This window comes from Cryptomeria japonica, unplaced genomic scaffold, assembly GCF_030272615.1.
Source record: "Cryptomeria japonica unplaced genomic scaffold, Sugi_1.0 HiC_scaffold_42, whole genome shotgun sequence".
Classification (NCBI taxonomy): Eukaryota; Viridiplantae; Streptophyta; class Pinopsida; order Cupressales; family Cupressaceae; genus Cryptomeria; species Cryptomeria japonica.
In genome coordinates this window covers 168,039-195,000 of record NW_026728864.1, presented here as the reverse complement: position 1 = coordinate 195,000, position 26,962 = coordinate 168,039, and the positions used below count along the sequence as shown (strand labels likewise).

The window sequence follows — 26,962 nt, the reverse complement described above, 5'->3', positions numbered from 1 at the left end:
GGGCACCTTGGTGCGCACACCTTGGCTGGGCTGCGCACCAGGGCGGGCTCAAGATGGCACCAGCATTCCCTTTTTCTCACTATCTTTCAAAACGGAAATTTTAAAATCTCGTTTTTTTTTGCCTTTTATGGAAATTAGTGAAGGCATCGCATCAAAGGTGCGCACCTCGCTGCCCACCTTGGTGTGCTCCGAGGTGCCCACCACGGTGCGCTCCGAGGTGCCCACCACGGTGCGCAACGCCGGTGCGAACCCGGGAGCGCCCCGATGTGTGCTCCAAGGTGCGGCGTGCACGAAGCCGGACCCCGGTTTGCCCCGGGTGCGCACCTCGCGTGCACCTTGGTGCGCACACCTTGGCTGGGTTGCGCGGCCTGGTGGGCACCATGGTGCGCACCAAGGAGCGCTCCAAAGTGTGCTCCAAGGTGCGGCGTGCACGAAGTCCTAGCCCGGTTTGCCCCGGGTGCGCACCTTCGCCGCGGTGGGCACCATGGCGTGCACGAAGTCGGAGCCCGGTTTGCCCCGGGTGCGCACCTCGCGTGCACCTTCGCCGGGGTGGGCACCTCGGCTGGGTTGCGCGCCCTGGTGCGCACCAAGGAGCGCTCCGAAGTGTGCTCCAAGGTGCGGCGTGCACGAAGTCGGAGCCCGGTTTGCCCCGGGTGCGCACCTTCGCCGCGGTGGGCACCCTGGTGCGCACCATGGCGTGCACGAAGTCGGAGCCCGGTTTGCCCCGGGTGCGCACCTCGCGTGCACCTTCGGCGGGGTTGCGCGCCCTGGTGCGCACCAAGGAGCGCTCCGAAGTGTGCTCCAAGGTGCGGCGTGCACGAAGTCGGAGCCCGGTTTGCCCCGGGTGCGCACCTCGCGTGCACCTTCGGCGGGGTTGCGCGCCCTGGTGGGCACCATGGTGCGCACCAAGGAGCGCTCCGAAGTGTGCTCCAAGGTGCGGCGTGCACGAAGTCGGAGCCCGGTTTGCCCCGGGTGCGCACCTCGCGTGCACCTTCGCCGCGGTGGGCACCATGGCGTGCACGAAGTCGGAGCCCGGTTTGCCCCGGGTGCGCACCTCGCGTGCACCTTCGCCGGGGTGGGCACCTCGGCTGGGTTGCGCGCCCTGGTGCGCACCAAGGAGCGCTCCGAAGTGTGCTCCAAGGTGCGGCGTGCACGAAGTCGGAGCCCGGTTTGCCCCGGGTGCGCACCTCGCGTGCACCTTCGCCGCGGTGGGCACCATGGCGTGCACGAAGTCGGAGCCCGGTTTGCCCCGGGTGCGCACCCCGCGTGCACCTTCGCCGGGGTGGGCACCTCGGCTGGGTTGCGCGCCCTGGTGCGCACCAAGGAGCGCTCCGAAGTGTGCTCCAAGGTGCGGCGTGCACGAAGTCGGAGCCCGGTTTGCCCCGGGTGCGCACCTCGCGTGCACCTTCGCCGCGGTGGGCACCTTGGCTGGGTTGGGCACCATTGAGCGCTCCGAAGTGTGCTCCAAGGTGCGCACCATGGCCCTCCAAGGTGCGCAGCATGGCGTGCACGAAGTCGGAGCCCGGTTTGCCCCGGGTGCGCACCTCGCGTGCACCTTCGCCAGGGTGGGCACCTCGGTGCGCACACCTTCTCAATGTTTTCTTGCCTTTTCTGGAAATTGGTGAAGGCAGCGCATCAAAGGTGCGCACCTCGGTGTGCTCCGAGGTGCGAACCCGAGAGCGCTCCGAGGTGCCCACGAAGTCGAAAGTCGGGTTAATTGCATTGTTTTCCCCGGGTGCGCTCCGAGGTGCGCAACATCGGTGCGCACCAAGGAGGGCTCCGAAGTGTGCTCCAAGGTGCGCACGATTCGGAGCTCGGTTTGCCCGGGGTGCGCACACCTTGGCTGGGTTGCGCACCCTTTGTGCGCTCCAAGGTGCGCACGAAGTCGGAGCTCGGTTTGCCCCGGGTGCGCACCTTCGCCAGGGTGCGCACCTTGATGCGCACGCCTTGGCTGGGCTACGCACCTTGGTGGGCGCCATGGTGCGCACCTTTCGTGCGCTCCAAGGTGCGCACGAAGTCGGAGCTCGGTTTGCCCCGGGTGCGCACCTTGGTGGGCGCCATGGTGCACTCCGAGGTGCCCAAGATTGGTGCGCACCAAGGAGCGCTCCGAAGTGCGCTCCAAGGTGCGCAGGTGCGCGCGAAGTCGAAAGTTGGGTTAATTGTCCGGTTTGCCTCGGGTGCGCACCTTGCGTGCACCTTCGCCAGGGTGGGCGCCTTGGTGCGCACACCTTGGCTGGGCTGCGCACCCGGGCGCGCACACCTTGGCACCCGCGTTTCCTTCATTTTAAATTTTTTTTTTTTACAATCTCTCAAGTGGGAAATTCTATAATCTCAACTTTTTTTGCCTTTTCAGGAAACTTTTGAATGGAGCGCATCATTGGTGCGCTCCGAAGTGTGCTCCAAGGTGCGCACCTCTGGTGTGCTCCAAAGCTCTCTCCAGCTGCGTGCACCTGCCCCGGCCGCGCACCCGGCCCCGCCCAGCTTCGCTCACCTGTCCCGGGCGTCTGGTGCGGAACCTTAGAGTAAGAAACATCACCGTGCACCTTGGCCAACGTGCGCGACTCGACCGAGCGCGCACTGGCCGAGGTGCACACCGATTTCACCTGGGTGCGCGCGCAGCACCTCGGGCGCACCGGGGTGCGCGCACAACGCCCGGGTTGCACCGTGGCCTGTGTGCTCGGGGCGCCTCGGGTGCGCGCTCGGTGTCGCCCCCGCGCGCGCGGTAGTGCGGGCAGCGCACCCCGGCCCGGCCCGGCCCCGACGAGAACGCAAACGGGCAAAAGGTTTATTCAAATAGCATTGCGACGCCCGGCGAAAAACTAAGAAAGGGTGCAACACCGGGACTTCCCGGGAGGTCACCCATCCCAGTACTACTCCGGCCCAAGCGCGCTTAACTGCGGAGTTCTGATGGGATCCGGTGCACTAACGCTGGTATGATCGCACCCGTTATGAGCTTGTCGCAGTGTGTACTTAGCAAACCGCGACCCACGTGCGAATCCACCCCGGCCACCCACCCCCGTCGAGGTGCACACCCTCCCTCGCGAAGTGCGCCCCGTTCGCCAAGTGTGAGCCCTGCCCGGGTGCGCGCACCTTGCTAGGGCGTCGGGTGTGCACCCGGCCCGGCCTACGTGCGTGCACCTGGACGGGGCGTCGTGTGCGTGCAGTGTCCCGTCTGCAACGCGGTGCCCACACACCACCTCGGGCGCAACGACCTGCGCTCACATGTGGGCCGAGTGCACCTTGGTGCATGTTCGGGGCGCCTCGGGTGCACGCTCGATCTTGCCCCGGTGCACCAAGGCGCTCGGTTTGCCCCGGGTGCGCACTTGGTGCAAGGTGGGCACCCAAAATAGGGATCAAGCACCAAAACACAAGTTTCGGGATGCAAAATGGGACCCAAGGACCACAAATGCGTTCCAAGACCCATGATGGGTCCACGAGAACAAAAATGTGTTCCGAGACTTAATAAACAAATATTGGGTTTTAGGAGAAGAAACATGCTCTGATGCCCAAAACGAGAATCGACCCCGAAAAGGCCACAGGCCAAAAGTGGGATGCGAGACAAAAAAAAATGGGACCCGAGGACCAAAATTGGGTTCCCAGGTCGAAGACAGGGCAACCGGACAAGAAACGACCTCTAAGGCTCGAAATGAGTCCCGACGACTAAAACTTGACAAGAAGCACCCATCAGGCACCCAACTCGACACCCATGGGATGCCGACCCACCCGGGCTTCCACCTAGCACACCTTGGCACCCACCCACCCTCGCACCCAACCTCGCACCCAACTTAGCACCTTTGAACCCACATTGGCACTCACCCTGACCCTGGCACCTTGGAACCCACATTGGCACTCACCTTGACCCTGGCACCCACCTTTGCACTCACCTTGGGACCCACCCTGGCTCCCACCTCGGCACCCACCCAGACACCCACCTTGGTTCCTTGGCACCCACCTTGGATCCTTGGCACCCACCCCGACACCCACCTTGGCACGCAACTTGGCTACTTGCCACCCACCTTGGCTCCTTGACGCCCACCCCGACAACCACCCCGTGACCTACCCTGGCTAGGGTTGGTGCACACCCACCCTGGTGCCCACCTTGGCACCCACCCCATGACCCACCTTGGCACGCACCTTAGTACCCACCCCGTTACCCACCCTAGGACCCACCCCGTGACCCACCTTGGCCAGGGTGGGTGCCTTGGTGCGCACAACTTGCCTGGGCTGCACACCAGGGCGGGCTCAAGATGGCACCCGCGTTCCGTTTTTTTCACTATCTTTCAAAACGGAAATTTTAAAATCTCGTTTTTTTTTTTTTTTTGCCTTTTCTGGAAATTAGTGAAGGCAGCGCATCAAAGGTGCGCAATGCTGGTGCGAACCCGGGAGCGCTCCGATGTGTGCTCCAAGGTGCGGCGTGCACGAAGTCCGAGCCCGGCTTGCCCCGGGTGCGCACCTCGCGTGCACCTTCGCCGGGGTGAGCACCTTGGCTGGGTTGCGCGCCCTGGTGCGCACCAAGGAGCGCTCTGAAGTGTGCTCCAAGGTGCGGCGTGCACGAAGTCGGAGCTCGGTTTGCCCCGGGTGTGCACCTCGGGTGCGCACCTCGCGTGCACCTTCGCTGCGGTGGGCACCTTGGCTGGGTTGCGCGCCTTGGTGGGCACCATGCAGTGCACGAAGTCGGAGCCCGGTTTGCCCCGGGCGCGCACCTCCGCCAGGGTGGGCACCTTGGTGCGCACAACTTGCCTGGGCTGCGCACCAGGAAGGGCTCAAGATGGCACCCGCGTTCCGTTTTTTTCACTATCTTTCAGAACGGAAATTTTAAAATATCGTTTTTTTTTGCCTTTTCTGGAAATTAGTGAAGGCAGCGCATCAAAGGTGCGCAACGCTGGTGCGAACCTGGGAGCGCTCCGATGTGTGCTCCAAGGTGCGGCGTGCACGAAGTCGGAGCCCGGTTTGCCCCGGGTGCGCCCTGGTGGGCACCATGGTGCGCACCAAGGAGCGCTCCGAAGTGTGCTCCAAGGTGCGGCCTGCACGAAGTCGGAGCCCGGTTTGCCCCGGGCGTGCACCGCGGGTGGGCACCTTGGTGCGCATGCCTTGCCTGGGCTGCGCACCAGGGCGGGCTCAAGATGGCACCCGCGTTCCGTTTTTTTCACTATCTTTCAAAACGGAAATTTTAAAATCTCATTTTTTTTTGCCTTTTCTGGAAATTAGTGAAGGCAGCGCATCAAAGGTGCGCACCTCGCTGCCCACCACGGTGCGCAACGCCGGTGGGCACCCGGGAGTGCTTCGAAGTGTGCTCCAAGGTGCTGCGTGCACGTTGTCGGAGCCCGGTTTGCCCCGGGTGCGCACCTCGCGTGCACCTTCGTCGGGGTGGGCACCTTGGCTGGGTTTGCCCCGGCTGCGCTCCGAAGCGGGGTTATTGGAGCGCCGCCTCTTTTTTTGTCGGAGCGTTTGGTGGGGTTTCTCGCATTGGCTCTTCCCAGGCCCGGTTGCCACCCTGGCGCGCACGAAGTCGGAAGTAGGGTTAATTGCCCGGGTGCGCACCTTTGCCAGGGTGGGCACCTTACCTGGGCTGTGCACCAGGGCGGGCTCAAGATGGCACCCGCGTTCCGTTTTTTTCACTATCTTTCAAAACGGAAATTTTAAAATCTCCTCTTTTTTTTGCCTTTTCTGGAAATTAGTGAAGGCAGCGCATCAAAGGTGCGCACCTCGCTGCCCACCTTGGTGTGCTCTGAGGTGCGCACCCGGGAGCGCTACGAAGTGTGCTCCAAGGTGCGGCGTGCACGTTGTCGGAGCCCGGTTTGCCCCGGGTGCGCACCTCGCCTGCACCTTGGCCGGGGTGGGCACCCTGGCTGGGTTTGCCCAGGGTGCGCTCCGAAGCGGGGTTACTGGAGCGCCCCCTCTTTTTTTGTCAGAGCGTTTGGTGGGGTTTCTCGCATTGGCTCTTCCCAGGCCCGGTTGTTGGGTGCGCTCCCACCCTGGCGCGCGCGAAGTTGGAAGTTGGGTTAATTGCCCGGGCGCGCACCTTCGCCAGGGTGGGCACCTTGGTGCGCACACCTTGGCTGGGCTGCGCACCAGGGCGGGCTCAAGATGGCACCAGCATTCCCTTTTTCTCACTATCTTTCAAAACGGAAATTTTAAAATCTCGTTTTTTTTTGCCTTTTATGGAAATTAGTGAAGGCATCGCATCAAAGGTGCGCACCTCGCTGCCCACCTTGGTGTGCTCCGAGGTGCCCACCACGGTGCGCTCCGAGGTGCCCACCACGGTGCGCAACGCCGGTGCGAACCCGGGAGCGCCCCGATGTGTGCTCCAAGGTGCGGCGTGCACGAAGCCGGACCCCGGTTTGCCCCGGGTGCGCACCTCGCGTGCACCTTGGTGCGCACACCTTGGCTGGGTTGCGCGGCCTGGTGGGCACCATGGTGCGCACCAAGGAGCGCTCCGAAGTGTGCTCCAAGGTGCGGCGTGCACGAAGTCCTAGCCCGGTTTGCCCCGGGTGCGCACCTTCGCCGCGGTGGGCACCATGGCGTGCACGAAGTCGGAGCCCGGTTTGCCCCGGGTGCGCACCTCGCGTGCACCTTCGCCGGGGTGGGCACCTCGGCTGGGTTGCGCGCCCTGGTGCGCACCAAGGAGCGCTCCGAAGTGTGCTCCAAGGTGCGGCGTGCACGAAGTCGGAGCCCGGTTTGCCCCGGGTGCGCACCTTCGCCGCGGTGGGCACCCTGGTGCGCACCATGGCGTGCACGAAGTCGGAGCCCGGTTTGCCCCGGGTGCGCACCTCGCGTGCACCTTCGGCGGGGTTGCGCGCCCTGGTGCGCACCAAGGAGCGCTCCGAAGTGTGCTCCAAGGTGCGGCGTGCACGAAGTCGGAGCCCGGTTTGCCCCGGGTGCGCACCTCGCGTGCACCTTCGGCGGGGTTGCGCGCCCTGGTGGGCACCATGGTGCGCACCAAGGAGCGCTCCGAAGTGTGCTCCAAGGTGCGGCGTGCACGAAGTCGGAGCCCGGTTTGCCCCGGGTGCGCACCTCGCGTGCACCTTCGCCGCGGTGGGCACCATGGCGTGCACGAAGTCGGAGCCCGGTTTGCCCCGGGTGCGCACCTCGCGTGCACCTTCGCCGGGGTGGGCACCTCGGCTGGGTTGCGCGCCCTGGTGCGCACCAAGGAGCGCTCCGAAGTGTGCTCCAAGGTGCGGCGTGCACGAAGTCGGAGCCCGGTTTGCCCCGGGTGCGCACCTCGCGTGCACCTTCGCCGCGGTGGGCACCATGGCGTGCACGAAGTCGGAGCCCGGTTTGCCCCGGGTGCGCACCCCGCGTGCACCTTCGCCGGGGTGGGCACCTCGGCTGGGTTGCGCGCCCTGGTGCGCACCAAGGAGCGCTCCGAAGTGTGCTCCAAGGTGCGGCGTGCACGAAGTCGGAGCCCGGTTTGCCCCGGGTGCGCACCTCGCGTGCACCTTCGCCGCGGTGGGCACCTTGGCTGGGTTGGGCACCATTGAGCGCTCCGAAGTGTGCTCCAAGGTGCGCACCATGGCCCTCCAAGGTGCGCAGCATGGCGTGCACGAAGTCGGAGCCCGGTTTGCCCCGGGTGCGCACCTCGCGTGCACCTTCGCCAGGGTGGGCACCTCGGTGCGCACACCTTCTCAATGTTTTCTTGCCTTTTCTGGAAATTGGTGAAGGCAGCGCATCAAAGGTGCGCACCTCGGTGTGCTCCGAGGTGCGAACCCGAGAGCGCTCCGAGGTGCCCACGAAGTCGAAAGTCGGGTTAATTGCATTGTTTTCCCCGGGTGCGCTCCGAGGTGCGCAACATCGGTGCGCACCAAGGAGGGCTCCGAAGTGTGCTCCAAGGTGCGCACGATTCGGAGCTCGGTTTGCCCGGGGTGCGCACACCTTGGCTGGGTTGCGCACCCTTTGTGCGCTCCAAGGTGCGCACGAAGTCGGAGCTCGGTTTGCCCCGGGTGCGCACCTTCGCCAGGGTGCGCACCTTGATGCGCACGCCTTGGCTGGGCTGCGCACCTTGGTGGGCGCCATGGTGCGCACCTTTCGTGCGCTCCAAGGTGCGCACGAAGTCGGAGCTCGGTTTGCCCCGGGTGCGCACCTTGGTGGGCGCCATGGTGCACTCCGAGGTGCCCAAGATTGGTGCGCACCAAGGAGCGCTCCGAAGTGCGCTCCAAGGTGCGCAGGTGCGCGCGAAGTCGAAAGTTGGGTTAATTGTCCGGTTTGCCTCGGGTGCGCACCTTGCGTGCACCTTCGCCAGGGTGGGCGCCTTGGTGCGCACACCTTGGCTGGGCTGCGCACCCGGGCGCGCACACCTTGGCACCCGCGTTTCCTTCATTTTAAATTTTTTTTTTTTACAATCTCTCAAGTGGGAAATTCTATAATCTCAACTTTTTTTGCCTTTTCAGGAAACTTTTGAATGGAGCGCATCATTGGTGCGCTCCGAAGTGTGCTCCAAGGTGCGCACCTCTGGTGTGCTCCAAAGCTCTCTCCAGCTGCGTGCACCTGCCCCGGCCGCGCACCCGGCCCCGCCCAGCTTCGCTCACCTGTCCCGGGCGTCTGGTGCGGAACCTTAGAGTAAGAAACATCACCGTGCACCTTGGCCAACGTGCGCGACTCGACCGAGCGCGCACTGGCCGAGGTGCACACCGATTTCACCTGGGTGCGCGCGCAGCACCTCGGGCGCACCGGGGTGCGCGCACAACGCCCGGGTTGCACCGTGGCCTGTGTGCTCGGGGCGCCTCGGGTGCGCGCTCGGTGTCGCCCCCGCGCGCGCGGTAGTGCGGGCAGCGCACCCCGGCCCGGCCCGGCCCCGACGAGAACGCAAACGGGCAAAAGGTTTATTCAAATAGCATTGCGACGCCCGGCGAAAAACTAAGAAAGGGTGCAACACCGGGACTTCCCGGGAGGTCACCCATCCCAGTACTACTCCGGCCCAAGCGCGCTTAACTGCGGAGTTCTGATGGGATCCGGTGCACTAACGCTGGTATGATCGCACCCGTTATGAGCTTGTCGCAGTGTGTACTTAGCAAACCGCGACCCACGTGCGAATCCACCCCGGCCACCCACCCCCGTCGAGGTGCACACCCTCCCTCGCGAAGTGCGCCCCGTTCGCCAAGTGTGAGCCCTGCCCGGGTGCGCGCACCTTGCTAGGGCGTCGGGTGTGCACCCGGCCCGGCCTACGTGCGTGCACCTGGACGGGGCGTCGTGTGCGTGCAGTGTCCCGTCTGCAACGCGGTGCCCACACACCACCTCGGGCGCAACGACCTGCGCTCACATGTGGGCCGAGTGCACCTTGGTGCATGTTCGGGGCGCCTCGGGTGCACGCTCGATCTTGCCCCGGTGCACCAAGGCGCTCGGTTTGCCCCGGGTGCGCACTTGGTGCAAGGTGGGCACCCAAAATAGGGATCAAGCACCAAAACACAAGTTTCGGGATGCAAAATGGGACCCAAGGACCACAAATGCGTTCCAAGACCCATGATGGGTCCACGAGAACAAAAATGTGTTCCGAGACTTAATAAACAAATATTGGGTTTTAGGAGAAGAAACATGCTCTGATGCCCAAAACGAGAATCGACCCCGAAAAGGCCACAGGCCAAAAGTGGGATGCGAGACAAAAAAAAATGGGACCCGAGGACCAAAATTGGGTTCCCAGGTCGAAGACAGGGCAACCGGACAAGAAACGACCTCTAAGGCTCGAAATGAGTCCCGACGACTAAAACTTGACAAGAAGCACCCATCAGGCACCCAACTCGACACCCATGGGATGCCGACCCACCCGGGCTTCCACCTAGCACACCTTGGCACCCACCCACCCTCGCACCCAACCTCGCACCCAACTTAGCACCTTTGAACCCACATTGGCACTCACCCTGACCCTGGCACCTTGGAACCCACATTGGCACTCACCTTGACCCTGGCACCCACCTTTGCACTCACCTTGGGACCCACCCTGGCTCCCACCTCGGCACCCACCCAGACACCCACCTTGGTTCCTTGGCACCCACCTTGGATCCTTGGCACCCACCCCGACACCCACCTTGGCACGCAACTTGGCTACTTGCCACCCACCTTGGCTCCTTGACGCCCACCCCGACAACCACCCCGTGACCTACCCTGGCTAGGGTTGGTGCACACCCACCCTGGTGCCCACCTTGGCACCCACCCCATGACCCACCTTGGCACGCACCTTAGTACCCACCCCGTTACCCACCCTAGGACCCACCCCGTGACCCACCTTGGCCAGGGTGGGTGCCTTGGTGCGCACAACTTGCCTGGGCTGCACACCAGGGCGGGCTCAAGATGGCACCCGCGTTCCGTTTTTTTCACTATCTTTCAAAACGGAAATTTTAAAATCTCGTTTTTTTTTTTTTTTTGCCTTTTCTGGAAATTAGTGAAGGCAGCGCATCAAAGGTGCGCAATGCTGGTGCGAACCCGGGAGCGCTCCGATGTGTGCTCCAAGGTGCGGCGTGCACGAAGTCCGAGCCCGGCTTGCCCCGGGTGCGCACCTCGCGTGCACCTTCGCCGGGGTGAGCACCTTGGCTGGGTTGCGCGCCCTGGTGCGCACCAAGGAGCGCTCTGAAGTGTGCTCCAAGGTGCGGCGTGCACGAAGTCGGAGCTCGGTTTGCCCCGGGTGTGCACCTCGGGTGCGCACCTCGCGTGCACCTTCGCTGCGGTGGGCACCTTGGCTGGGTTGCGCGCCTTGGTGGGCACCATGCAGTGCACGAAGTCGGAGCCCGGTTTGCCCCGGGCGCGCACCTCCGCCAGGGTGGGCACCTTGGTGCGCACAACTTGCCTGGGCTGCGCACCAGGAAGGGCTCAAGATGGCACCCGCGTTCCGTTTTTTTCACTATCTTTCAGAACGGAAATTTTAAAATATCGTTTTTTTTTGCCTTTTCTGGAAATTAGTGAAGGCAGCGCATCAAAGGTGCGCAACGCTGGTGCGAACCTGGGAGCGCTCCGATGTGTGCTCCAAGGTGCGGCGTGCACGAAGTCGGAGCCCGGTTTGCCCCGGGTGCGCCCTGGTGGGCACCATGGTGCGCACCAAGGAGCGCTCCGAAGTGTGCTCCAAGGTGCGGCCTGCACGAAGTCGGAGCCCGGTTTGCCCCGGGCGTGCACCGCGGGTGGGCACCTTGGTGCGCATGCCTTGCCTGGGCTGCGCACCAGGGCGGGCTCAAGATGGCACCCGCGTTCCGTTTTTTTCACTATCTTTCAAAACGGAAATTTTAAAATCTCATTTTTTTTTGCCTTTTCTGGAAATTAGTGAAGGCAGCGCATCAAAGGTGCGCACCTCGCTGCCCACCACGGTGCGCAACGCCGGTGGGCACCCGGGAGTGCTTCGAAGTGTGCTCCAAGGTGCTGCGTGCACGTTGTCGGAGCCCGGTTTGCCCCGGGTGCGCACCTCGCGTGCACCTTCGTCGGGGTGGGCACCTTGGCTGGGTTTGCCCCGGCTGCGCTCCGAAGCGGGGTTATTGGAGCGCCGCCTCTTTTTTTGTCGGAGCGTTTGGTGGGGTTTCTCGCATTGGCTCTTCCCAGGCCCGGTTGCCACCCTGGCGCGCACGAAGTCGGAAGTAGGGTTAATTGCCCGGGTGCGCACCTTTGCCAGGGTGGGCACCTTACCTGGGCTGTGCACCAGGGCGGGCTCAAGATGGCACCCGCGTTCCGTTTTTTTCACTATCTTTCAAAACGGAAATTTTAAAATCTCCTCTTTTTTTTGCCTTTTCTGGAAATTAGTGAAGGCAGCGCATCAAAGGTGCGCACCTCGCTGCCCACCTTGGTGTGCTCTGAGGTGCGCACCCGGGAGCGCTACGAAGTGTGCTCCAAGGTGCGGCGTGCACGTTGTCGGAGCCCGGTTTGCCCCGGGTGCGCACCTCGCCTGCACCTTGGCCGGGGTGGGCACCCTGGCTGGGTTTGCCCAGGGTGCGCTCCGAAGCGGGGTTACTGGAGCGCCCCCTCTTTTTTTGTCAGAGCGTTTGGTGGGGTTTCTCGCATTGGCTCTTCCCAGGCCCGGTTGTTGGGTGCGCTCCCACCCTGGCGCGCGCGAAGTTGGAAGTTGGGTTAATTGCCCGGGCGCGCACCTTCGCCAGGGTGGGCACCTTGGTGCGCACACCTTGGCTGGGCTGCGCACCAGGGCGGGCTCAAGATGGCACCAGCATTCCCTTTTTCTCACTATCTTTCAAAACGGAAATTTTAAAATCTCGTTTTTTTTTGCCTTTTATGGAAATTAGTGAAGGCATCGCATCAAAGGTGCGCACCTCGCTGCCCACCTTGGTGTGCTCCGAGGTGCCCACCACGGTGCGCTCCGAGGTGCCCACCACGGTGCGCAACGCCGGTGCGAACCCGGGAGCGCCCCGATGTGTGCTCCAAGGTGCGGCGTGCACGAAGCCGGACCCCGGTTTGCCCCGGGTGCGCACCTCGCGTGCACCTTGGTGCGCACACCTTGGCTGGGTTGCGCGGCCTGGTGGGCACCATGGTGCGCACCAAGGAGCGCTCCGAAGTGTGCTCCAAGGTGCGGCGTGCACGAAGTCCTAGCTCGGTTTGCCCCCGGTGCGCACCTTCGCCGCGGTGGGCACCATGGCGTGCACGAAGTCGGAGCCCGGTTTGCCCCGGGTGCGCACCTCGCGTGCACCTTCGCCGGGGTGGGCACCTCGGCTGGGTTGCGCGCCCTGGTGCGCACCAAGGAGCGCTCCGAAGTGTGCTCCAAGGTGCGGCGTGCACGAAGTCGGAGCCCGGTTTGCCCCGGGTGCGCACCTTCGCCGCGGTGGGCACCCTGGTGCGCACCATGGCGTGCACGAAGTCGGAGCCCGGTTTGCCCCGGGTGCGCACCTCGCGTGCACCTTCGGCGGGGTTGCGCGCCCTGGTGCGCACCAAGGAGCGCTCCGAAGTGTGCTCCAAGGTGCGGCGTGCACGAAGTCGGAGCCCGGTTTGCCCCGGGTGCGCACCTCGCGTGCACCTTCGGCGGGGTTGCGCGCCCTGGTGGGCACCATGGTGCGCACCAAGGAGCGCTCCGAAGTGTGCTCCAAGGTGCGGCGTGCACGAAGTCGGAGCCCGGTTTGCCCCGGGTGCGCACCTCGCGTGCACCTTCGCCGCGGTGGGCACCATGGCGTGCACGAAGTCGGAGCCCGGTTTGCCCCGGGTGCGCACCTCGCGTGCACCTTCGCCGGGGTGGGCACCTCGGCTGGGTTGCGCGCCCTGGTGCGCACCAAGGAGCGCTCCGAAGTGTGCTCCAAGGTGCGGCGTGCACGAAGTCGGAGCCCGGTTTGCCCCGGGTGCGCACCTCGCGTGCACCTTCGCCGCGGTGGGCACCATGGCGTGCACGAAGTCGGAGCCCGGTTTGCCCCGGGTGCGCACCCCGCGTGCACCTTCGCCGGGGTGGGCACCTCGGCTGGGTTGCGCGCCCTGGTGCGCACCAAGGAGCGCTCCGAAGTGTGCTCCAAGGTGCGGCGTGCACGAAGTCGGAGCCCGGTTTGCCCCGGGTGCGCACCTCGCGTGCACCTTCGCCGCGGTGGGCACCTTGGCTGGGTTGGGCACCATTGAGCGCTCCGAAGTGTGCTCCAAGGTGCGCACCATGGCCCTCCAAGGTGCGCAGCATGGCGTGCACGAAGTCGGAGCCCGGTTTGCCCCGGGTGCGCACCTCGCGTGCACCTTCGCCAGGGTGGGCACCTCGGTGCGCACACCTTCTCAATGTTTTCTTGCCTTTTCTGGAAATTGGTGAAGGCAGCGCATCAAAGGTGCGCACCTCGGTGTGCTCCGAGGTGCGAACCCGAGAGCGCTCCGAGGTGCCCACGAAGTCGAAAGTCGGGTTAATTGCATTGTTTTCCCCGGGTGCGCTCCGAGGTGCGCAACATCGGTGCGCACCAAGGAGGGCTCCGAAGTGTGCTCCAAGGTGCGCACGATTCGGAGCTCGGTTTGCCCGGGGTGCGCACACCTTGGCTGGGTTGCGCACCCTTTGTGCGCTCCAAGGTGCGCACGAAGTCGGAGCTCGGTTTGCCCCGGGTGCGCACCTTCGCCAGGGTGCGCACCTTGATGCGCACGCCTTGGCTGGGCTGCGCACCTTGGTGGGCGCCATGGTGCGCACCTTTCGTGCGCTCCAAGGTGCGCACGAAGTCGGAGCTCGGTTTGCCCCGGGTGCGCACCTTGGTGGGCGCCATGGTGCACTCCGAGGTGCCCAAGATTGGTGCGCACCAAGGAGCGCTCCGAAGTGCGCTCCAAGGTGCGCAGGTGCGCGCGAAGTCGAAAGTTGGGTTAATTGTCCGGTTTGCCTCGGGTGCGCACCTTGCGTGCACCTTCGCCAGGGTGGGCGCCTTGGTGCGCACACCTTGGCTGGGCTGCGCACCCGGGCGCGCACACCTTGGCACCCGCGTTTCCTTCATTTTAAATTTTTTTTTTTTACAATCTCTCAAGTGGGAAATTCTATAATCTCAACTTTTTTTGCCTTTTCAGGAAACTTTTGAATGGAGCGCATCATTGGTGCGCTCCGAAGTGTGCTCCAAGGTGCGCACCTCTGGTGTGCTCCAAAGCTCTCTCCAGCTGCGTGCACCTGCCCCGGCCGCGCACCCGGCCCCGCCCAGCTTCGCTCACCTGTCCCGGGCGTCTGGTGCGGAACCTTAGAGTAAGAAACATCACCGTGCACCTTGGCCAACGTGCGCGACTCGACCGAGCGCGCACTGGCCGAGGTGCACACCGATTTCACCTGGGTGCGCGCGCAGCACCTCGGGCGCACCGGGGTGCGCGCACAACGCCCGGGTTGCACCGTGGCCTGTGTGCTCGGGGCGCCTCGGGTGCGCGCTCGGTGTCGCCCCCGCGCGCGCGGTAGTGCGGGCAGCGCACCCCGGCCCGGCCCGGCCCCGACGAGAACGCAAACGGGCAAAAGGTTTATTCAAATAGCATTGCGACGCCCGGCGAAAAACTAAAAAAGGGTGCAACACCGGGACTTCCCGGGAGGTCACCCATCCCAGTACTACTCCGGCCCAAGCGCGCTTAACTGCGGAGTTCTGATGGGATCCGGTGCACTAACGCTGGTATGATCGCACCCGTTATGAGCTTGTCGCAGTGTGTACTTAGCAAACCGCGACCCACGTGCGAATCCACCCCGGCCACCCACCCCCGTCGAGGTGCACACCCTCCCTCGCGAAGTGCGCCCCGTTCGCCAAGTGTGAGCCCTGCCCGGGTGCGCGCACCTTGCTAGGGCGTCGGGTGTGCACCCGGCCCGGCCTACGTGCGTGCACCTGGACGGGGCGTCGTGTGCGTGCAGTGTCCCGTCTGCAACGCGGTGCCCACACACCACCTCGGGCGCAACGACCTGCGCTCACATGTGGGCCGAGTGCACCTTGGTGCATGTTCGGGGCGCCTCGGGTGCACGCTCGATCTTGCCCCGGTGCACCAAGGCGCTCGGTTTGCCCCGGGTGCGCACTTGGTGCAAGGTGGGCACCCAAAATAGGGATCAAGCACCAAAACACAAGTTTCGGGATGCAAAATGGGACCCAAGGACCACAAATGCGTTCCAAGACCCATGATGGGTCCACGAGAACAAAAATGTGTTCCGAGACTTAATAAACAAATATTGGGTTTTAGGAGAAGAAACATGCTCTGATGCCCAAAACGAGAATCGACCCCGAAAAGGCCACAGGCCAAAAGTGGGATGCGAGACAAAAAAAAATGGGACCCGAGGACCAAAATTGGGTTCCCAGGTCGAAGACAGGGCAACCGGACAAGAAACGACCTCTAAGGCTCGAAATGAGTCCCGACGACTAAAACTTGACAAGAAGCACCCATCAGGCACCCAACTCGACACCCATGGGATGCCGACCCACCCGGGCTTCCACCTAGCACACCTTGGCACCCACCCACCCTCGCACCCAACCTCGCACCCAACTTAGCACCTTTGAACCCACATTGGCACTCACCCTGACCCTGGCACCTTGGAACCCACATTGGCACTCACCTTGACCCTGGCACCCACCTTTGCACTCACCTTGGGACCCACCCTGGCTCCCACCTCGGCACCCACCCAGACACCCACCTTGGTTCCTTGGCACCCACCTTGGATCCTTGGCACCCACCCCGACACCCACCTTGGCACGCAACTTGGCTACTTGCCACCCACCTTGGCTCCTTGACGCCCACCCCGACAACCACCCCGTGACCTACCCTGGCTAGGGTTGGTGCACACCCACCCTGGTGCCCACCTTGGCACCCACCCCATGACCCACCTTGGCACGCACCTTAGTACCCACCCCGTTACCCACCCTAGGACCCACCCCGTGACCCACCTTGGCCAGGGTGGGTGCCTTGGTGCGCACAACTTGCCTGGGCTGCACACCAGGGCGGGCTCAAGATGGCACCCGCGTTCCGTTTTTTTCACTATCTTTCAAAACGGAAATTTTAAAATCTCGTTTTTTTTTTTTTTTTGCCTTTTCTGGAAATTAGTGAAGGCAGCGCATCAAAGGTGCGCAATGCTGGTGCGAACCCGGGAGCGCTCCGATGTGTGCTCCAAGGTGCGGCGTGCACGAAGTCCGAGCCCGGCTTGCCCCGGGTGCGCACCTCGCGTGCACCTTCGCCGGGGTGAGCACCTTGGCTGGGTTGCGCGCCCTGGTGCGCACCAAGGAGCGCTCTGAAGTGTGCTCCAAGGTGCGGCGTGCACGAAGTCGGAGCTCGGTTTGCCCCGGGTGTGCACCTCGGGTGCGCACCTCGCGTGCACCTTCGCTGCGGTGGGCACCTTGGCTGGGTTGCGCGCCTTGGTGGGCACCATGCAGTGCACGAAGTCGGAGCCCGGTTTGCCCCGGGCGCGCACCTCCGCCAGGGTGGGCACCTTGGTGCGCACAACTTGCCTGGGCTGCGCACCAGGAAGGGCTCAAGATGGCACCCGCGTTCCGTTTTTTTCACTATCTTTCAGAACGGAAATTTTAAAATATCGTTTTTTTTTGCCTTTTCTGGAAATTAGTGAAGGCAGCGCATCAAAGGTGCGCAACGCTGGTGCGAACCTGGGAGCGCTCCGATGTGTGCTCCAAGGTGCGGCGTGCACGAAGTCGGAGCCCGGTTTGCCCCGGGTGCGCCCTGGTGGGCACCATGGTGCGCACCAAGGAGCGCTCCGAAGTGTGCTCCAAGGTGCGGCCTGCACGAAGTCGGAGCCCGGTTTGCCCCGGGCGTGCACCGCGGGTGGGCACCTTGGTGCGCATGCCTTGCCTGGGCTGCGCACCAGGGCGGGCTCAAGATGGCACCCGCGTTCCGTTTTTTTCACTATCTTTCAAAACGGAAATTTTAAAATCTCATTTTTTTTTGCCTTTTCTGGAAATTAGTGAAGGCAGCGCATCAAAGGTGCGCACCTCGCTGCCCACCACGGTGCGCAACGCCGGTGGGCACCCGGGAGTGCTTCGAAGTGTGCTCCAAGGTGCTGCGTGCACGTTGTCGGAGCCCGGTTTGCCCCGGGTGCGCACCTCGCGTGCACCTTCGTCGGGGTGGGCACCTTGGCTGGGTTTGCCCCGGCTGCGCTCCGAAGCGGGGTTATTGGAGCGCCGCCTCTTTTTTTGTCGGAGCGTTTGGTGGGGTTTCTCGCATTGGCTCTTCCCAGGCCCGGTTGCCACCCTGGCGCGCACGAAGTCGGAAGTAGGGTTAATTGCCCGGGTGCGCACCTTTGCCAGGGTGGGCACCTTACCTGGGCTGTGCACCAGGGCGGGCTCAAGATGGCACCCGCGTTCCGTTTTTTTCACTATCTTTCAAAACGGAAATTTTAAAATCTCCTCTTTTTTTTGCCTTTTCTGGAAATTAGTGAAGGCAGCGCATCAAAGGTGCGCACCTCGCTGCCCACCTTGGTGTGCTCTGAGGTGCGCACCCGGGAGCGCTACGAAGTGTGCTCCAAGGTGCGGCGTGCACGTTGTCGGAGCCCGGTTTGCCCCGGGTGCGCACCTCGCCTGCACCTTGGCCGGGGTGGGCACCCTGGCTGGGTTTGCCCAGGGTGCGCTCCGAAGCGGGGTTACTGGAGCGCCCCCTCTTTTTTTGTCAGAGCGTTTGGTGGGGTTTCTCGCATTGGCTCTTCCCAGGCCCGGTTGTTGGGTGCGCTCCCACCCTGGCGCGCGCGAAGTTGGAAGTTGGGTTAATTGCCCGGGCGCGCACCTTCGCCAGGGTGGGCACCTTGGTGCGCACACCTTGGCTGGGCTGCGCACCAGGGCGGGCTCAAGATGGCACCAGCATTCCCTTTTTCTCACTATCTTTCAAAACGGAAATTTTAAAATCTCGTTTTTTTTTGCCTTTTATGGAAATTAGTGAAGGCATCGCATCAAAGGTGCGCACCTCGCTGCCCACCTTGGTGTGCTCCGAGGTGCCCACCACGGTGCGCTCCGAGGTGCCCACCACGGTGCGCAACGCCGGTGCGAACCCGGGAGCGCCCCGATGTGTGCTCCAAGGTGCGGCGTGCACGAAGCCGGACCCCGGTTTGCCCCGGGTGCGCACCTCGCGTGCACCTTGGTGCGCACACCTTGGCTGGGTTGCGCGGCCTGGTGGGCACCATGGTGCGCACCAAGGAGCGCTCCGAAGTGTGCTCCAAGGTGCGGCGTGCACGAAGTCCTAGCCCGGTTTGCCCCGGGTGCGCACCTTCGCCGCGGTGGGCACCATGGCGTGCACGAAGTCGGAGCCCGGTTTGCCCCGGGTGCGCACCTCGCGTGCACCTTCGCCGGGGTGGGCACCTCGGCTGGGTTGCGCGCCCTGGTGCGCACCAAGGAGCGCTCCGAAGTGTGCTCCAAGGTGCGGCGTGCACGAAGTCGGAGCCCGGTTTGCCCCGGGTGCGCACCTTCGCCGCGGTGGGCACCCTGGTGCGCACCATGGCGTGCACGAAGTCGGAGCCCGGTTTGCCCCGGGTGCGCACCTCGCGTGCACCTTCGGCGGGGTTGCGCGCCCTGGTGCGCACCAAGGAGCGCTCCGAAGTGTGCTCCAAGGTGCGGCGTGCACGAAGTCGGAGCCCGGTTTGCCCCGGGTGCGCACCTCGCGTGCACCTTCGGCGGGGTTGCGCGCCCTGGTGGGCACCATGGTGCGCACCAAGGAGCGCTCCGAAGTGTGCTCCAAGGTGCGGCGTGCACGAAGTCGGAGCCCGGTTTGCCCCGGGTGCGCACCTCGCGTGCACCTTCGCCGCGGTGGGCACCATGGCGTGCACGAAGTCGGAGCCCGGTTTGCCCCGGGTGCGCACCTCGCGTGCACCTTCGCCGGGGTGGGCACCTCGGCTGGGTTGCGCGCCCTGGTGCGCACCAAGGAGCGCTCCGAAGTGTGCTCCAAGGTGCGGCGTGCACGAAGTCGGAGCCCGGTTTGCCCCGGGTGCGCACCTCGCGTGCACCTTCGCCGCGGTGGGCACCATGGCGTGCACGAAGTCGGAGCCCGGTTTGCCTCGGGTGCGCACCCCGCGTGCACCTTCGCCGGGGTGGGCACCTCGGCTGGGTTGCGCGCCCTGGTGCGCACCAAGGAGCGCTCCGAAGTGTGCTCCAAGGTGCGGCGTGCACGAAGTCGGAGCCCGGTTTGCCCCGGGTGCGCACCTCGCGTGCACCTTCGCCGCGGTGGGCACCTTGGCTGGGTTGGGCACCATTGAGCGCTCCGAAGTGTGCTCCAAGGTGCGCACCATGGCCCTCCAAGGTGCGCAGCATGGCGTGCACGAAGTCGGAGCCCGGTTTGCCCCGGGTGCGCACCTCGCGTGCACCTTCGCCAGGGTGGGCACCTCGGTGCGCACACCTTCTCAATGTTTTCTTGCCTTTTCTGGAAATTGGTGAAGGCAGCGCATCAAAGGTGCGCACCTCGGTGTGCTCCGAGGTGCGAACCCGAGAGCGCTCCGAGGTGCCCACGAAGTCGAAAGTCGGGTTAATTGCATTGTTTTCCCCGGGTGCGCTCCGAGGTGCGCAACATCGGTGCGCACCAAGGAGGGCTCCGAAGTGTGCTCCAAGGTGCGCACGATTCGGAGCTCGGTTTGCCCGGGGTGCGCACACCTTGGCTGGGTTGCGCACCCTTTGTGCGCTCCAAGGTGCGCACGAAGTCGGAGCTCGGTTTGCCCCGGGTGCGCACCTTCGCCAGGGTGCGCACCTTGATGCGCACGCCTTGGCTGGGCTGCGCACCTTGGTGGGCGCCATGGTGCGCACCTTTCGTGCGCTCCAAGGTGCGCACGAAGTCGGAGCTCGGTTTGCCCCGGGTGCGCACCTTGGTGGGCGCCATGGTGCACTCCGAGGTGCCCAAGATTGGTGCGCAACAAGGAGCGCTCCGAAGTGCGCTCCAAGGTGCGCAGGTGCGCGCGAAGTCGAAAGTTGGGTTAATTGTCCGGTTTGCCTCGGGTGCGCACCTTGCGTGCACCTTCGCCAGGGTGGGCGCCTTGGTGCGCACACCTTGGCTGGGCTGCGCACCCGGGCGCGCACACCTTGGCACCCGCGTTTCCTTCATTTTAAATTTTTTTTTTTTACAATCTCTCAAGTGGGAAATTCTATAATCTCAACTTTTTTTGCCTTTTCAGGAAACTTTTGAATGGAGCGCATCATTGGTGCGCTCCGAAGTGTGCTCCAAGGTGCGCACCTCTGGTGTGCTCCAAAGCTCTCTCCAGCTGCGTGCACCTGCCCCGGCCGCGCACCCGGCCCCGCCCAGCTTCGCTCACCTGTCCCGGGCATCTGGTGCGGAACCTTAGAGTAAGAAACATCACCGTGCACCTTGGCCAACGTGCGCGACTCGACCGAGCGCGCACTGGCCGAGGTGCACACCGATTTCACCTGGGTGCGCGCGCAGCACCTCGGGCGCACCGGGGTGCGCGCACAACGCCCGGGTTGCACCGTGGCCTGTGTGCTCGGGGCGCCTCGGGTGCGCGCTCGGTGTCGCCCCCGCGCGCGCGGTAGTGCGGGCAGCGCACCCCGGCCCGGCCCGGCCCCGACGAGAACGCAAACGGGCAAAAGGTTTATTCAAATAGCATTGCGACGCCCGGCGAAAAACTAAAAAAGGGTGCAACACCGGGACTTCCCGGGAGGTCACCCATCCCAGTACTACTCCGGCCCAAGCGCGCTTAACTGCGGAGTTCTGATGGGATCCGGTGCACTAACGCTGGTATGATCGCACCCGTTATGAGCTTGTCGCAGTGTGTACTTAGCAAACCGCGACCCACGTGCGAATCCACCCCGGCCACCCACCCCCGTCGAGGTGCACACCCTCCCTCGCGAAGTGCGCCCCGTTCGCCAAGTGTGAGCCCTGCCCGGGTGCGCGCACCTTGCTAGGGCGTCGGGTGTGCACCCGGCCCGGCCTACGTGCGTGCACCTGGACGGGGCGTCGTGTGCGTGCAGTGTCCCGTCTGCAACGCGGTGCCCACACACCACCTCGGGCGCAACGACCTGCGCTCACATGTGGGCCGAGTGCACCTTGGTGCATGTTCGGGGCGCCTCGGGTGCACGCTCGATCTTGCCCCGGTGCACCAAGGCGCTCGGTTTGCCCCGGGTGCGCACTTGGTGCAAGGTGGGCACCCAAAATAGGGATCAAGCACCAAAACACAAGTTTCGGGATGCAAAATGGGACCCAAGGACCACAAATGCGTTCCAAGACCCATGATGGGTCCACGAGAACAAAAATGTGTTCCGAGACTTAATAAACAAATATTGGGTTTTAGGAGAAGAAACATGCTCTGATGCCCAAAACGAGAATCGACCCCGAAAAGGCCACAGGCCAAAAGTGGGATGCGAGACAAAAAAAAATGGGACCCGAGGACCAAAATTGGGTTCCCAGGTCGAAGACAGGGCAACCGGACAAGAAACGACCTCTAAGGCTCGAAATGAGTCCCGACGACTAAAACTTGACAAGAAGCACCCATCAGGCACCCAACTCGACACCCATGGGATGCCGACCCACCCGGGCTTCCACCTAGCACACCTTGGCACCCACCCACCCTCGCACCCAACCTCGCACCCAACTTAGCACCTTTGAACCCACATTGGCACTCACCCTGACCCTGGCACCTTGGAACCCACATTGGCACTCACCTTGACCCTGGCACCCACCTTTGCACTCACCTTGGGACCCACCCTGGCTCCCACCTCGGCACCCACCCAGACACCCACCTTGGTTCCTTGGCACCCACCTTGGATCCTTGGCACCCACCCCGACACCCACCTTGGCACGCAACTTGGCTACTTGCCACCCACCTTGGCTCCTTGACGCCCACCCCGACAACCACCCCGTGACCTACCCTGGCTAGGGTTGGTGCACACCCACCCTGGTGCCCACCTTGGCACCCACCCCATGACCCACCTTGGCACGCACCTTAGTACCCACCCCGTTACCCACCCTAGGACCCACCCCGTGACCCACCTTGGCCAGGGTGGGTGCCTTGGTGCGCACAACTTGCCTGGGCTGCACACCAGGGCGGGCTCAAGATGGCACCCGCGTTCCGTTTTTTTCACTATCTTTCAAAACGGAAATTTTAAAATCTCGTTTTTTTTTTTTTTTTGCCTTTTCTGGAAATTAGTGAAGGCAGCGCATCAAAGGTGCGCAATGCTGGTGCGAACCCGGGAGCGCTCCGATGTGTGCTCCAAGGTGCGGCGTGCACGAAGTCCGAGCCCGGCTTGCCCCGGGTGCGCACCTCGCGTGCACCTTCGCCGGGGTGAGCACCTTGGCTGGGTTGCGCGCCCTGGTGCGCACCAAGGAGCGCTCTGAAGTGTGCTCCAAGGTGCGGCGTGCACGAAGTCGGAGCTCGGTTTGCCCCGGGTGTGCACCTCGGGTGCGCACCTCGCGTGCACCTTCGCTGCGGTGGGCACCTTGGCTGGGTTGCGCGCCTTGGTGGGCACCATGCAGTGCACGAAGTCGGAGCCCGGTTTGCCCCGGGCGCGCACCTCCGCCAGGGTGGGCACCTTGGTGCGCACAACTTGCCTGGGCTGCGCACCAGGAAGGGCTCAAGATGGCACCCGCGTTCCGTTTTTTTCACTATCTTTCAGAACGGAAATTTTAAAATATCGTTTTTTTTTGCCTTTTCTGGAAATTAGTGAAGGCAGCGCATCAAAGGTGCGCAACGCTGGTGCGAACCTGGGAGCGCTCCGATGTGTGCTCCAAGGTGCGGCGTGCACGAAGTCGGAGCCCGGTTTGCCCCGGGTGCGCCCTGGTGGGCACCATGGTGCGCACCAAGGAGCGCTCCGAAGTGTGCTCCAAGGTGCGGCCTGCACGAAGTCGGAGCCCGGTTTGCCCCGGGCGTGCACCGCGGGTGGGCACCTTGGTGCGCATGCCTTGCCTGGGCTGCGCACCAGGGCGGGCTCAAGATGGCACCCGCGTTCCGTTTTTTTCACTATCTTTCAAAACGGAAATTTTAAAATCTCATTTTTTTTTGCCTTTTCTGGAAATTAGTGAAGGCAGCGCATCAAAGGTGCGCACCTCGCTGCCCACCACGGTGCGCAACGCCGGTGGGCACCCGGGAGTGCTTCGAAGTGTGCTCCAAGGTGCTGCGTGCACGTTGTCGGAGCCCGGTTTGCCCCGGGTGCGCACCTCGCGTGCACCTTCGTCGGGGTGGGCACCTTGGCTGGGTTTGCCCCGGCTGCGCTCCGAAGCGGGGTTATTGGAGCGCCGCCTCTTTTTTTGTCGGAGCGTTTGGTGGGGTTTCTCGCATTGGCTCTTCCCAGGCCCGGTTGCCACCCTGGCGCGCACGAAGTCGGAAGTAGGGTTAATTGCCCGGGTGCGCACCTTTGCCAGGGTGGGCACCTTACCTGGGCTGTGCACCCGGGCGGGCTCAAGATGGCACCCGCGTTCCGTTTTTTTCACTATCTTTCAAAACGGAAATTTTAAAATCTCCTCTTTTTTTTGCCTTTTCTGGAAATTAGTGAAGGCAGCGCATCAAAGGTGCGCACCTCGCTGCCCACCTTGGTGTGCTCTGAGGTGCGCACCCGGGAGCGCTACGAAGTGTGCTCCAAGGTGCGGCGTGCACGTTGTCGGAGCCCGGTTTGCCCCGGGTGCGCACCTCGCCTGCACCTTGGCCGGGGTGGGCACCCTGGCTGGGTTTGCCCAGGGTGCGCTCCGAAGCGGGGTTACTGGAGCGCCCCCTCTTTTTTTGTCAGAGCGTTTGGTGGGGTTTCTCGCATTGGCTCTTCCCAGGCCCGGTTGTTGGGTGCGCTCCCACCCTGGCGCGCGCGAAGTTGGAAGTTGGGTTAATTGCCCGGGCGCGCACCTTCGCCAGGGTGGGCACCTTGGTGCGCACACCTTGGCTGGGCTGCGCACCAGGGCGGGCTCAAGATGGCACCAGCATTCCCTTTTTCTCACTATCTTTCAAAACGGAAATTTTAAAATCTCGTTTTCTTTTGCCTTTTATGGAAATTAGTGAAGGCATCGCATCAAAGGTGCGCACCTCGCTGCCCACCTTGGTGTGCTCCGAGGTGCCCACCACGGTGCGCTCCGAGGTGCCCACCACGGTGCGCAACGCCGGTGCGAACCCGGGAGCGCCCCGATGTGTGCTCCAAGGTGCGGCGTGCACGAAGCCGGACCCCGGTTTGCCCCGGGTGCGCACCTCGCGTGCACCTTGGTGCGCACACCTTGGCTGGGTTGCGCGGCCTGGTGGGCACCATGGTGCGCACCAAGGAGCGCTCCGAAGTGTGCTCCAAGGTGCGGCGTGCACGAAGTCCTAGCCCGGTTTGCCCCGGGTGCGCACCTTCGCCGCGGTGGGCACCATGGCGTGCACGAAGTCGGAGCCCGGTTTGCCCCGGGTGCGCACCTCGCGTGCACCTTCGCCGGGGTGGGCACCTCGGCTGGGTTGCGCGCCCTGGTGCGCACCAAGGAGCGCTCCGAAGTGTGCTCCAAGGTGCGGCGTGCACGAAGTCGGAGCCCGGTTTGCCCCGGGTGCGCACCTTCGCCGCGGTGGGCACCCTGGTGCGCACCATGGCGTGCACGAAGTCGGAGCCCGGTTTGCCCCGGGTGCGCACCTCGCGTGCACCTTCGGCGGGGTTGCGCGCCCTGGTGCGCACCAAGGAGCGCTCCGAAGTGTGCTCCAAGGTGCGGCGTGCACGAAGTCGGAGCCCGGTTTGCCCCGGGTGCGCACCTCGCGTGCACCTTCGGCGGGGTTGCGCGCCCTGGTGGGCACCATGGTGCGCACCAAGGAGCGCTCCGAAGTGTGCTCCAAGGTGCGGCGTGCACGAAGTCGGAGCCCGGTTTGCCCCGGGTGCGCACCTCGCGTGCACCTTCACCGCGGTGGGCACCATGGCGTGCACGAAGTCGGAGCCCGGTTTGCCCCGGGTGCGCACCTCGCGTGCACCTTCGCCGGGGTGGGCACCTCGGCTGGGTTGCGCGCCCTGGTGCGCACCAAGGAGCGCTCCGAAGTGTGCTCCAAGGTGCGGCGTGCACGAAGTCGGAGCCCGGTTTGCCCCGGGTGCGCACCTCGCGTGCACCTTCGCCGCGGTGGGCACCATGGCGTGCACGAAGTCGGAGCCCGGTTTGCCTCGGGTGCGCACCCCGCGTGCACCTTCGCCGGGGTGGGCACCTCGGCTGGGTTGCGCGCCCTGGTGCGCACCAAGGAGCGCTCCGAAGTGTGCTCCAAGGTGCGGCGTGCACGAAGTCGGAGCCCGGTTTGCCCCGGGTGCGCACCTCGCGTGCACCTTCGCCGCGGTGGGCACCTTGGCTGGGTTGGGCACCATTGAGCGCTCCGAAGTGTGCTCCAAGGTGCGCACCATGGCCCTCCAAGGTGCGCAGCATGGCGTGCACGAAGTCGGAGCCCGGTTTGCCCCGGGTGCGCACCTCGCGTGCACCTTCGCCAGGGTGGGCACCTCGGTGCGCACACCTTCTCAATGTTTTCTTGCCTTTTCTGGAAATTGGTGAAGGCAGCGCATCAAAGGTGCGCACCTCGGTGTGCTCCGAGGTGCGAACCCGAGAGCGCTCCGAGGTGCCCACGAAGTCGAAAGTCGGGTTAATTGCATTGTTTTCCCCGGGTGCGCTCCGAGGTGCGCAACATCGGTGCGCACCAAGGAGGGCTCCGAAGTGTGCTCCAAGGTGCGCACGATTCGGAGCTCGGTTTGCCCGGGGTGCGCACACCTTGGCTGGGTTGCGCACCCTTTGTGCGCTCCAAGGTGCGCACGAAGTCGGAGCTCGGTTTGCCCCGGGTGCGCACCTTCGCCAGGGTGCGCACCTTGATGCGCACGCCTTGGCTGGGCTGCGCACCTTGGTGGGCGCCATGGTGCGCACCTTTCGTGCGCTCCAAGGTGCGCACGAAGTCGGAGCTCGGTTTGCCCCGGGTGCGCACCTTGGTGGGCGCCATGGTGCACTCCGAGGTGCCCAAGATTGGTGCGCACCAAGGAGCGCTCCGAAGTGCGCTCCAAGGTGCGCAGGTGCGCGCGAAGTCGAAAGTTGGGTTAATTGTCCGGTTTGCCTCGGGTGCGCACCTTGCGTGCACCTTCGCCAGGGTGGGCGCCTTGGTGCGCACACCTTGGCTGGGCTGCGCACCCGGGCGCGCACACCTTGGCACCCGCGTTTCCTTCATTTTAAATTTTTTTTTTTTACAATCTCTCAAGTGGGAAATTCTATAATCTCAACTTTTTTTGCCTTTTCAGGAAACTTTTGAATGGAGCGCATCATTGGTGCGCTCCGAAGTGTGCTCCAAGGTGCGCACCTCTGGTGTGCTCCAAAGCTCTCTCCAGCTGCGTGCACCTGCCCCGGCCGCGCACCCGGCCCCGCCCAGCTTCGCTCACCTGTCCCGGGCGTCTGGTGCGGAACCTTAGAGTAAGAAACATCACCGTGCACCTTGGCCAACGTGCGCGACTCGACCGAGCGCGCACTGGCCGAGGTGCACACCGATTTCACCTGGGTGCGCGCGCAGCACCTCGGGCGCACCGGGGTGCGCGCACAACGCCCGGGTTGCACCGTGGCCTGTGTGCTCGGGGCGCCTCGGGTGCGCGCTCGGTGTCGCCCCCGCGCGCGCGGTAGTGCGGGCAGCGCACCCCGGCCCGGCCCGGCCCCGACGAGAACGCAAACGGGCAAAAGGTTTATTCAAATAGCATTGCGACGCCCGGCGAAAAACTAAAAA

At 63.9% G+C, this 26,962-nt stretch overlaps 4 non-coding genes across 4 annotated transcripts; all 4 read right to left on the bottom strand.

Annotated features, from left to right (window-relative positions):
- Nucleotides 1-2,826: 2,826 nt before the first annotated feature.
- LOC131862373 (5S ribosomal RNA) lies at nt 2,827-2,945 on the bottom strand. Its single transcript, XR_009361389.1, has one exon. It is a non-coding gene; the product is annotated as a 5S ribosomal RNA (ribosomal RNA).
- Nucleotides 2,946-8,860: 5,915 nt separating this feature from the next.
- LOC131862371 (5S ribosomal RNA) lies at nt 8,861-8,979 on the bottom strand. Its single transcript, XR_009361387.1, has one exon. It is a non-coding gene; the product is annotated as a 5S ribosomal RNA (ribosomal RNA).
- Nucleotides 8,980-14,894: 5,915 nt separating this feature from the next.
- LOC131862370 (5S ribosomal RNA) lies at nt 14,895-15,013 on the bottom strand. The gene has a single exon (XR_009361386.1). It is a non-coding gene; the product is annotated as a 5S ribosomal RNA (ribosomal RNA).
- Nucleotides 15,014-20,928: 5,915 nt separating this feature from the next.
- LOC131862369 (5S ribosomal RNA) lies at nt 20,929-21,047 on the bottom strand. Its single transcript, XR_009361385.1, has one exon. It is a non-coding gene; the product is annotated as a 5S ribosomal RNA (ribosomal RNA).
- Nucleotides 21,048-26,962: the final 5,915 nt, after the last annotated feature.